General features: G+C 42.4%; 1 pseudogene; it reads left to right on the forward strand.

Moving 5' to 3' along the window:
• Positions 1 to 489: 489 nt before the first annotated feature.
• On the forward strand, positions 490 to 3,886 carry LOC143577224 (T-complex protein 1 subunit beta-like; annotated as a pseudogene).
• The last annotated feature ends 8,166 nt before the right edge of the window (positions 3,887 to 12,052 follow it).

The raw sequence follows: 12,052 nt of genomic DNA on the forward strand, positions 1-12,052 counted from the left end.
TTGTAATTGTTGAAAAGAGCTTAATGAAAACTGTTTCTGTCACAAAAATGTGTTTTTTATTTATTTATTATTATTATTTTGTATTAATATGCATATTTTTAGTATTAATATGCATCCTTTTTTTTTAACGACTAATTTGGATCACTCACGGACCACTGGATTATTAATATGCATCTGACCACTAGTATTAATATGCATCCTTTTTTTTGGACCACTGGATTATTAATATGCATCTGACTAGTGTTAAAAAATGTCTTTTTATTTATTATTATAATAATAATTATTATTATTATTTTGTATTAATATGCATATTTTTAGTATTAATATGCATCTGACTAGTATTAAATAAATGTCTTGTTATTTATTTATTATTATTATTATTTTGTATTTTTAGTATTAATATGCATCTGACTAGAAACTTGGCATGCTTCTTGTTCAGATCACAGTAATCTTCAAGGTTGCTTATTTTTATCTACCCGCTAGCGGATAATGGCGGTACGTTACGTTGTTACACTTATCGTAACGTTTGGAGTTACAAATTTACAATAAGATACTTTTGATGTGTATTTTAGGTTGAAAAACTGCTTAAAGATGAAGCTAGTGAAGAGAAGGGCGAACGAGCCCGTATGGTAAGCCTTATGAAGTATATCATAAGTGTTGTGCTTTTTTTTGATCAGTTGAACTTACTTATTATACGGTTCAGGCTGCGTTTATTGGAGGAATGGCAATAGCCGACTTGGTCAAAACAACCTTAGGGCCTAAAGGAATGGTATGCTATTTGCTTTGTAACGCTCGTAATTCAGCTTTCGGATTTTGATCTGCATATAAGTCTAATTAAGTTCTTTTTTTTTTAAGGATAAAATATTGCAGTCTACAGGTAGAGGACACAGTGTGACAGTCACTAATGATGGTGCCACTATCTTAAAATCGCTACTTATTGACAACGCTGCCGCTATAGTCCTTATCGGTATCCTTTGAATTGTACAGCGTTTAGTGTTTCATAATTAAAACATTTACTTTTGCCACCGCGTACTGTCAATGAAGTTTGTATTTCTTAATTTTAAAATTAGACATCTCAAAAGTGCAAGATGATGAGGTTAGTGACGGGACTACTTCGGTGGTGGTTTTGGGTGGTGAACTTTTGAGGGAGGCCGAAAAGTTAGTCGCTTCAAAAATTCACCCAAGTATAATAATTCAAGGTTTTTTTTTCCCTTCAGTTCCTTCTATTTTTGTGCTGTGTGTGTTTTTTTATTAATTTTAGTTTAACGTGTATTTATGATAAATTGCTTGGTCATTTTTCAGGTTTCCGAATGGCTGCTGACTGTGCTCTTGCAAAATTGCAGGACAGCACCAAGGATAATAAAGATGACGCAGGTTGTTATTGATGACCCCAGTTTACCAATCCACCGTTTCATTTTGTGATTATGCGTTTAGTTCTATTTTGGTCACTTTAAATTAGGAGTGTGGATGGGTTGGTTTTGGGCTCAAATTGAACCAAAACCAAATATTTGGTGTTTGAAAATTGTGTGGTTTTGTTCTTTTAGTTGTTTGTTTTGGGGTTTCACAATTGGTTTGGTTCGGTTTCGGTTTTCTCAGTTTTGTTATTTGGGATTTGCGGGCCAACAAAAACGACCCAAAATAATGAAGTTGGGCCTGAAACTTTGTACCTTATTTTTTTGTTAGATAATGATTAATTGATTATCACACATTTGGGCCTAAATTTTTTTGGGTTACACGAATTTACATGCAAAGCCGAAACCGAACTGAAATTCAGTTTTTCAGAATACGTAAAACCAAACGGTCAGTTTAGCGTTGGGTTCGGTTAGTATGGTTTGGTTAATTGAGTTATGGGTCGGTTGTTTTGGTTTCATGCACACTCATACTATAATTATTGACAAATGCGAACATATTTATTTTCCCTTTAAGGTTAACGGGGATTCAGTACCGTTCCTGCATTTCAATTTTCACGCATATATTTCAAATATTTTGATAATTTTTCTTATTCATGCAGAAAAATTCAGGGAAGATTTGATGAAGATTGCTATGACCACTTTGAGTTCAAAAATTCTGTCACGGGACAAGGAACATTTTGCAAAATTGGCTGTTGATGCTGTTTTGAGGCTAAAAGTGAGGTTTTTTGGCTTTATTAATCAACTAAAAAAGTGGACAAATGTTTTATTGTTATTTTGTGATAATTTCTTTGAATATGTTAGGGAAGCACAAACTTGGAATCCATCCAAATCATCAAGAAAGCCGGAGGGTCACTAAAAGATTCATTTTTGGATGAAGGGTAGGCTACCAATATTATTCTCATCCTCTTATTTTACGATCGTTGATCAATATGTCACGAAGTTCACATTTTTATGCAGATTTATTCTAGACAAAAAGATTGGTCTCGGTCAACCAAAACGCAAACATTTTGGTTGCAAACACAGCAATGGACACAGACAAAGTAAAAATCTATGGTGCACGTGTTTGTGTGGACTCAATGGCCAAAGTTGCTGAGATTGAAGGTGCAGAAAAGGAAAAAATGAGAGAAAAAGTGCAAAAGATAATCGGTCATGGGATCAACTGCTTTGTGAACCGACAGTTGATCTACAATTTCCCTGAGGAACTGTTTGCTGATGCTGGCATTCTTGCAATTGAACATGCTGATTTTGATGGCATTGAACGCCTCGCTTTAGTTACTAGTGGTGAAATTGCATCAACTTTTGATAATCCCGAGTCTGTTAAACTTGGACACTGCAAAGTCATTGAGGAAATTATGATCGGTGAAGATAAGTTGATCCACTTTTCTGGTGTTGAAATGGGACAAGCTTGTACTATTGTTTTGAGAGGAGCAAGGTATGCCGAACACACACACACACACACACACATATCTATCTATATTGTGTTTAGATCAACTTCAAATAACAAATATTGTGTGAAGCGTATGAATCAAAGGAAAAAAGGACGCGTTGGCAAACTAGTAAATATACGTCATTTAACCCTAGCAAATAGGTTACATAGCATGACTTTATTGCAAGATCTTCAACAGTGTAACTAGCATAATTATTTCTAGTGTAATTATTTTCATAACTAGCGTAATTATTTGCAGTGTAATTATTTTAGACATGAGAAATTATTTTTATAACCAGTGTAATTATTTTAAACTAGAGTTCGTATTGAAGAACAGATGTGAGAAAACAAGAGCTAAAAACTATTGCCACAGCCTTTTTTTTATTTTTTATTTTTGAGTAAACGCTTTGCACGTTTAGTAAGTTAAAGCCTATTTGTTCCGGATCCCACCCCTAAATATATTTAATTTGTTTTATCTATATAACGACACAACGTTTCATTTGTTGCAGTTTTCATGTTCTTGACGAAGCAGAAAGATCTTTGCATGACGCTTTGTGTGTTCTGTCTCAGACAGAAAACGATATTAGGGTTTTGTTTGGTGGCAGATGGCCTGAAATGGTGATGGCGAAGGCGGTTGATGAGCTGGCACGAAAGACACCTGGCAAGAAATCTCATGCCATTGAAGCTTTCGCGCGTGCACTCATTGCAATTCCAACCATTATTGCTGATAATGCTGGTTTAGACAGTGCTGAGTTGGTTGCTCAGCTTCGTGCTGAGCACCATAAAGCGGATAGCAATGCAGGAATTGATGTGATTACTGGCTCTGTAAGTGAATTGAACTTGTTATAATAGAATTATGTTTTATAAAGGGGTCTTTATATTATTATTATTATTGTACAGGTTGGAGGTATGTCGGTGCTTGGAATATCAGAGGCGTTTTAAGGTGAAGCAGGCGGTATTGCTATCTGCAACCGAAGCTGCAGAAATGATTCTGAGAGTTGATGAAATCATCACGTGTGCGCCAAGGAGGAGAGAAGATAGAATGTGATAGGTCGCGTGCCATATATGATATATCATCGATCCATTGGTTAAGGTCATCCTGGGGTTGCCAGCATTTAGGTTTGGTTTGGTTTTTGTTTTACTCGGACGTAGTACCTAAAACTTAAGTTTTGTTTGGTGGTTTGATGTAGCGAAATGTTTTATCTATTTTTTTTCCCCTCGAGTCTTTTATTTGGAAGGGGAACTAAATTTTGAACTTTTGTCGTGCATCCGGTTTGTGTTTCTTTTTAAAATTGTTGAGGTGCAAACATCTTGTTATCAACTAACCGAATATTCATATTAGCGTCTTATCAAATTTTTCTTCATATCATCCTTATTATTCCAAAACCTTGGAAATGCACATTTTTTTCATTCTACTAGTCAAGGTTGCAAAAGTCATTAGGCGAACCCTAGACGACTAACTAGGGAGTTGGGGTGTACTCCGAGAGTACTCAGAGATGACAAATATAAAGAAAATTAATTTTTGAATATTATATATATGTCAAATATCATAAGTTTATTAATGTTTATAACATAATAGGTGAATATCAATATAAATAAAAGAAATACATTTTTAAATACAATTGCTATTATTAATTAAAGAAATGGTATTCCTTGTTTAATATTATAGAAATACGAATTATGTTTTATTTTTAAGTCAAAATCTGCTCAAGTTGACTGACTAGATGTAGGTTGACAACATTTGATCAATTCTTAATAACTATGCGGAGTTAAAAATATTCGCCTCGACGCCATGCCTTGTAACGATTACTCGAAGAGTACTTGACCTTGTAGACATACTTTTACAACATTGCTACTAGTCCATAAACCAATTTCCATGTATTTTATTCAAATACATAAAGATGTAAATATTAAAGCTAGCAAATTAATTTTAAATATAGAAACCATATAAAAACAATCTATTGACTAAAAAAATCATGACTAAATCAAAACTGAAAAAGTGAAAAATACGAAGTAGTTGCCTAGACTGGTATATGGGTGCTTGCAATATACTCCACGAGACTCGTTTAAAAGGTGTGGTGGATTTATTGACAATGCAATGTTTAGGCTGTTCTTATGGGGGCGTCGAAGCCCTTTCACAATGTCACGTCATCGTCACGGAGGTTTCGAAACCCGTCTCGCTATAGTTTAAAGCCCGTTTGGCGTCTCAATACACACACATATATATGTGTGTGTGTGTGTGTGTGTGAGAGAGAGAGAGAGGAAGGAAATGTTAGTGGTTCTTTATAAATTCGAGCAACGTTTGTTTGTCCTCATTTGTTTTTAATAATTGTTGAAATTGGTTGTGAGTAGATGAGAAAGAAACTGTAACGACTAATGACAAAGATGTACAAAATATTATTTAATTAAACATGAAAAGTAAATATAAAATTTTCTACTGTAATTATAGAGACAGCGATGAAAGACGAACTCATAAGATATGAACCTATGTAAACAAAAAAATCTCTTCGTATATTTCTTTTTCAAAAATTTGTTAATTTTACAAATAAAGATACAAGCACGACACCAAATGTGAAACCTCTTATATAGTCAACAAAAACAAAAAAGTTAGAAAATAATCAAATACATCATACGTTTTCGAAAGAGCGTCGTGAATGGAAGGCTTTGGAATAGAAGAGGAACACAAAAGTAACAAGCAAAGCAAGGGTAATAAATAAGTAACCAATATTATAAAAACTCTTCCCAAGGGTTTGGTGGCAAAATAATCCCAACATTAACAAACAACGTCAATCGCCCTGACGGACAACTTAACTTAACTTTTCATTATTATTATTATTATTATTATTATTATTATTATTATTATTATTTCCTTCCTTCAGATCGAATCGCCAGCCCCCTGCAATCTAGGGTTCCACGATCTCCTTCCACCACATAATAATAATTGAAGAGGTAGGTTCCAGCAGAGCCCAGTTGAACCCGTAGGACTCACCTTAAAGAGAGACGTCTGCGCAGAAACCAACTGGATCCGCAGGACCCACCATGCTCAGAGACGTGACGTCCTTACGCGCAGTACGCAAGCTGTTCCCGCAGGAAATGCCTCCCAATGGTGAAGTACTCCGCCTGTTCCCGTAGCTGCGGATACAAGCCATCAGGGAAGGCCACCCGCGCAGCAAGGCTACACGCACAAGGCACTTAGCTCTCAATAATTCAGTTGTCACCTGAAGGAATGAGCAAAGCCGGGAACAATCCCGCACAAAGGCGGGAGGGGGAATACTCCCGCCCAAATAAGCCAGTCCGTACGATACGGGAAGATCTTTTGTACTGTACCTGACGAGGTATGGGCAAAAGATCTGACCAAAGATACGACAGCTCATTGACAACAGTATGGCGAGCAGCATGCTCTTGTACTGTATGTCACTATTAGCCGCTGCCTACTCACCAACTCCTGTCATACCACGTGCATAGCCGGCAGTTGGTGGAAAATGAATAGTACACAGCAGGCCTGGTCACTGTCAGCCGCTGCCTACCCACCAACTACCAGCATGGCACGTGCGTAGGCCACAGTTGGTAGAACAGGAATACTATTCAGCCGGCTATACCTTCTTGGAAACCTACCTTCGGCTATAAATACCCCAAATGGTATGATCATCTGACCTCATGATATCTTATCATATACTATCTTGTATCTTACATATTATACCTGATATCTGCTCTAGCAATCTCTTAATATATACTTATATTCAAGAACAATCTAGTCTGATTCTCACGCCGGAGGGTGGTCACAAGGAGGAACCCCCCCCCCCTTCTCAGTGACGAGCTCACGGTGTCTGTTTTGCAGGTTATCAGAAGAACCATCTTTGCCGGATCTAACCCCTCGTGGGAAACATCTATTTAACCCCCAGATTATCCGTAATCTGCCCGGGGTCCGATTAGTGTTTCTTCATTGGCGCCATCCGTGCATAAAAGCTAGAACTTCATTTCTTTTCAGTTTTTTCAAACTTCTGGAAAGATGGTTAAAGAAACTCCGGTAACCACAACCCCAGCTACTGGGAGGAATACCGGCGACTACACAGTTTTTACGAACACTACCCCGGTTACCCAAGCCGGGGCAAGTGCAGTAAATTTTACGAACACTACCCCAGTTACCCAAGCTGGGGCAAGTGCAGTAAACAACCATCCCCTGGGATTCAATAATACCCAGGCGGAAAGACAACAGACGAGACTCCCCCGCCAAACACTTGAACAAGTTAAAGCGTGAGCGGAGGCACGTCAGAAGGAATTCAAAGCTGAGTTGGACGAACGCTTGCGTTCCGTCCAACAGGCTGACGAATTTGGAAGCACTCAACAGCTCAACATGAGCAGTGAGTGCGAGTCCTCGGACGATGATCGGGAGGAATCCGACACCGACGCAAACCCTCGCCATAGGGCGAAAGGGAAGCGTAAAGAAACGGACTTCCAAACGAGAAGGAATTTCGGAGAAACCTTCAAACCAAAAAACGCGGGTGGAAACCCACGTGACTTCTCGAAAACATTCAGACCAACTGTGGCAAATGCGGGAACGTCCAAATTTGCAAGGGACATTGCGGAAGCAATCGCCCCGAAAAGTGCCAAACAGATGTCCAACATCGGCACTTACGATGGTATATCTGATCCAGACGATCATTTAAACAGATTCATAGCGGGGGCAACCGTCAGTAATTGGACGGAACCTACGTGGTGTTACATGTTCCAAATGACGCTTGTTGGGCCAGCTAGAGCGTGGTTCGATCGTCTACCGGTCAACCACATCTACGACTGGGCAGACTTCCAACAGAAGTTTAGCCAACACTTCAGCCAACAAAGAAAGTATACCGAAGAGCAATGGACAATCCTCAAATGCATTCGAGAGGAAGATGAATCTTTGCCAGACTTCATCACTCGCTTCAACTCAAAGAAGCTAAGTTTGGGTAATATAAGCGAAGATCTTGTTCGCTCTGCTTTCATCCAGGGCGCGAACGACCCAGAGCTCATCCGCACCTTAACGGGTAAAGATGGCATGCCATCCACATGGGATGCCATCATGACAGCAGCAAAACGCTTTGCGGAAACGGAGAAGCAACTGGGTAGAGATCTCCCCCAGAGCACAAACCTCTACACCCAGAAGACAAGAGAAAACAACGTCCTTACCGCCCGACTAAACAAAAAGCGGAAGCTAGGCATTTGGCAGTCAAGGGTAAACTTTGACACCTAATCCGGCTTGCAACATCGGTTAGGCGGAAGGGATAACGTACAGTCGAACCAGAATTCTAGATGGACGCCACTCACCAAAAGCGTCACCGAGATATTCGCCACTGAGGAGCTCCCATGGCCAAAGGCTCCAATAATCCGACATCGTCCCAATGCTGATCGGAGCAAATACTGTGACTTTCACAGGACAAAAGGCCACAACACTGAAGAATGCACAGACGTAAAGGACATGGTCGAAGCATTTGTCAGAGATGGGACGCTCGCGCACCTCGTGGCGCAATGAACGCTGAGCAGGCTGATGCGTGTAGAACCCCAGTTGGGGAAAACACGAATAAAATTGCAGCTTCAATGTTGGAGACTACATACTGCGTAAACAACGAGATCCTGAACCATGTGCATATCGGCTCGATGGCACTCCCATCCCAACAACATGGAAGGGAGCTCAATTACACAGTTTGCATGTAGATCAATTCCAAATTTGTAAAGAAAAGGCCCAGAGCCACTTCTAATGGAAATGATTCTCCTTAGAACATCGACGCTGATGATTTTACATTTATACTTTATGAACTTTCCACACGGATATGCCGGTCTTCACCGCATACATAAGTGTGAAAGTCGTTGCGTGGGGAAGGCGGCAAAACCCGCATAAACCCAAAAAACTGCAACCTTCACGCAGGTCAGTTAAAGGTAAAGTTCAGTCATCCCACTAAATGAAAGTGCAGGTCTATCCGCACGAATCATGAGAGGAAACTGAACACTAACCTATTAACAACCGCGCGTCGAACGGTTAATTTACTCAACACTGATGCCGGTTTTCACCGCATAATTACGTGGAAAGTCGTTGCGTGGGGAAGGCGGCAAAACCCGCATAAACCCAAAAAACGGCAAACCTTCACGCAGGTCAGTCATAGGTAAACTTTGGTCATCCAACTAAATGAAAGTGCCGGTCCTAACCGCACAAATCACGAGAGGAAACCGAACCTATTGACAACCGCGCGTCGAACGGTTAACTTATTCAAAATACTTTAGAAAATTTCTAACAGAAGGATGAGGAAAACCTCCACGCAGGTTAGATGTAGGTAAAGTTTAGCCATCCTACTAAGTGCAAGTGACGGTCCTACCCGCACAATCACGAAAGAGGAAGCAAAACTTCAACCTATCATCTACCACGTTCAAAGGTTAACTTATCCTAAACACTTAGAAATTTCTAAAAAGATGAGGAAAACCTCCACGCAGGTCAGATGTAGGTAAAGTTTAGCCATCCTACTAAGTGCAAGTGACGGTCCTACCCGCACAATCACGAAAGAGGAAGCAAAACTTCAACCTATTATCTACCACGTTCAAAGGTTAACTTATTCTAAACACTTGGAAAATTGCTAATTTAAACTAAAGTATGCATGAGCAAGTCATATAACGTTTATAAAGCAAGTCATCCAGTGAAAGTAGCGGTCTTACCCGCACAAAGATTTATATTTCATAATATTCATTACAAGAATGGCCGGGTAACTACCCGCCTACAAGAATATAAATCTATACAAGCTAAACCTATCCTAACAGTGGGAAGGGATCTTCAGGATCAAGCTTCAGGGCCACTTCCACTTGGACCAGCACCATCAGTAGAGCGTGGCGGTTAAAGGAAAGCGTTAAGGATAGCTAGCCCATCATCAGCAGCAGCAACTTCGTTCACCTTCTCCACCACCGGATGCGGGAAGGCGGCATACTGATTCACTGCTTGGTCATAAACAGCTTAAGTATCCACATCATACAAAGGGAAGTTGGAATGCGGGATGCCTTTCTCAACGAACCCTAGACCAAGCAGGAAGCCGGCCTTTTCCCCATCCTCATGAGAAGCGTTGAGGGCTGCGCTCATAGCATCGTCATAAGACGTATCCGTGAAGACTCGATGCACAACCTACAAAAAGAAAAAATACAAGTATCAAAACCTTTTCTATTTACAAAGAAAAGCGTGAAGACATTATGAAGCTAAGCTTACCTGAGACAACGCTTCTCGAAGAAGCCATTCCTTGGCAACCAGAGCCTCCCGGAGGGCAGCTTGAGCTTGGTTACGGGCGCGTTCGGCTTCACTTTTATTGAGGTTGGCAAGCAACACTTCCTTTGCAGCAGCCTCTTCAACGCCCTTTAGCTTCCGCTCAGTGTGGTCAAGCACGCCCCTCTGGTCCAAGATCTCTTGGAGCTTCTTGGCGTCTTCCATCGCCAAGGCATCATGAGCCTGTTGGAGCGCCTCTAGTTTGGCTTTAAACTCCTCATTCTCGAGGCGTAAAGGCTCAGCAACAGCTTCAGCCTTGGTGGCCCTCTCGGTTGCGTTCCGCGCAGTATCCTTAGCCAGCCGAAGCTGTTCGTTAACAGCTTGGGCAGCCTTGGAACGGGCCTCGAGCCGGGCCTGAACTTCAACCTCGAGGGCATTGAAGGCCTTCTCCTTTTCCGCAGCCACTGCGGTAAGCCTCCTATTCTCCTCCCGGACAGCCCGCGCCTGAGCTACTTCTTGGATGCGAGCTGCTTTTAACTTGTCGTTTTCACGACAAAGCAGCTCGACGCGCGGCTGCATCCGGGCCAGGAGAACCCGAAGCTCATTGGTGAGCCTACCCTCCTGGTAGCTAGCCATGGCTTCCCCCAACGCACCACTGGGAGCTGCGTGACGAGCCCAATCCACGCACTCCACAGGCGTGCGAAGGGTTGTTCCTCGGCGGATGTTCCATCGTGGAACATACACTTCATTGGAATCCGACACTGCAAAAAACAAAAAGCAGTTAGGAAAAGATGATAAAAAAAAGGCCAAAAGAACCCTACGCACCTGTAGGGTCGACAACAGGCCGATAGCCGCCAAACCCATCACCTGAACCCAAGGGAAATCCATCCAAGAGGTCAGGCAGATGGGAAGGAGGCAGAGGTTGGCGAGAAGCCCCAAGCATACCTGAAGGATCAGCTGTAGCTGCCGACGTCGGAGGCATGGAGGCCGCCGCGGTAGAAACCAACGGAGGTGAACTCACCGGAGGTGAACTCAAAACCGTGGTCGCCGCTGCGGAATGCGCAGAAAATGTAACCGCCGGCTCAGTGAAAGATTCAGTAAATATGGCACTGACAGCCGGCGGTGATATCATCACAGTTGGAACACTTGGCTCAACTGGGTGAGCAACTGAACCAACTGAAGCAGGCGCAGCCGCCTGGGTCGTCGCCTCAGGTAGGCTGACTAAGCCTACCACCATGGGTCCGGAGGCACTCCTCCCCGCTCCACCCTGGAATGCGGTAGCATCCACGCCTGCACAAAGAAGATAAGTATTAATGATGGAAAGCTACGAAATTAAAAATAAAGGAAGTTTGTACTTACGGGTTTTCTTGAGCCTAAAAGTGCGGACAGGCGGGGACGAACCCGATGGAGCCGGCCTCTTTACGCCGCTCACCGTCGTCATCCTGGGCTCTCCGGAGGTGGCAGTCGCAGCCTCCGGAGCAGTGGTCCTATCACCACCCGGGTTCCCCTCCACCTCCTCACTCTCGGTCTCTGAATCAGACCGAGGCACCGGGTCGGCAGTTGAGGCCACCTTCGCCTTTCCCTTCCCGCCGGCAGCCTTCTTCTTCCGCACCAACGGAGGACCATCTGCGGATTCCTCATCAGAACACAAGATTAGAGGAATTCCAGCAGAGGTTTCAGCATTGAGGGGTCGAGGGTTGAATAACGCCTTACCTGGCCGCCTGGCGCTCAGGATCTCGTGGCCTGGCGGGTAGACCTCCACGAACCGATCCGCCGTCTGTTCAAGGATGGGCAACTCGTTCTCATCTAGATCACGAGTACCCATCCGAGCGGGACTATCAGCCTCCCGCGGATACAGGAGCGACTGCAAGTCGTTCCCCTCTGAAATAAACAAGAAAGAAGTTAGAAGAGATTCTAAATCAACAAAAAGAAGACAGAGCATACCGTAAGGGACAGAGTTCAAACCGTATTCAAGGACGATCGGGATCTTTTGCGCCTCCG

Source organism: Bidens hawaiensis, unplaced genomic scaffold, assembly GCF_021521415.1.
Source record: "Bidens hawaiensis isolate Kalapana, Puna unplaced genomic scaffold, B.hawaiensis_p1.1 tig00028494_1, whole genome shotgun sequence".
Classification (NCBI taxonomy): Eukaryota; Viridiplantae; Streptophyta; class Magnoliopsida; order Asterales; family Asteraceae; genus Bidens; species Bidens hawaiensis.